The sequence below is a fragment of the Asparagus officinalis genome, chromosome 3 (genome assembly GCF_001876935.1).
Source record: "Asparagus officinalis chromosome 3, Aspof.V1, whole genome shotgun sequence".
NCBI classification, from domain to species: domain Eukaryota; kingdom Viridiplantae; phylum Streptophyta; class Magnoliopsida; order Asparagales; family Asparagaceae; genus Asparagus; species Asparagus officinalis.
The window spans coordinates 46,147,335-46,148,004 of NC_033796.1; positions in this window are offsets into that span (position 1 = coordinate 46,147,335).

The window sequence follows — 670 nt, forward strand, 5'->3', positions numbered from 1 at the left end:
TGAACTAGCAGCAGCAGCAGCAGCGGTGACTTAACATAAAAAGTGAAGCCAGCCTCATTCATTCAAAGACTCCCACCACGAGACAATCGAGAGCACTCTTATTTTGTGTTGATCCTATGTGTGTGTGTGTTGCGTGTTTGTTTGATTCTAGATATTTAATTTAGAAGTCTACCAAGCTTATTGAGGCGCGCGCCCTGGGCACGTCCCGAGCGTCGGGCGCTTCGGCCTAGGGGAAATGCGCCCCGCACGCGAGGCGGGGCGCTGCACGCAACGAGGCGCGCACCTCGTGTGCGCCTCACGTGCGCCTCGCTCGCGCCTCGCATGCGCCTCGCGCGCGCCTCACACCTGCGTTATGTAATATACTCTTTCTTTTATTTTTTTAAAAATAATTTACATAATTACATATTTATATCATGTAATATACTCTTTCTTACTAGTTGCTAATCTATTTTCATCTTTTCATGTTTAACCTATAAAAAGGAAGCAATAATTAGTAATTTAGTATACTTGTTTGCTAATTGTAACTTCCTTCTCTAATTAGCATGCTAACTAGCAAATATGTAATTGTTACATTCATTCTTTATCTTTTCATGCTAAGTAGCAAATATCAATTAAGAATACTAACTAGAAAATTATGAACAGTCATGTTTGCTAATTATATTTCTTAGTC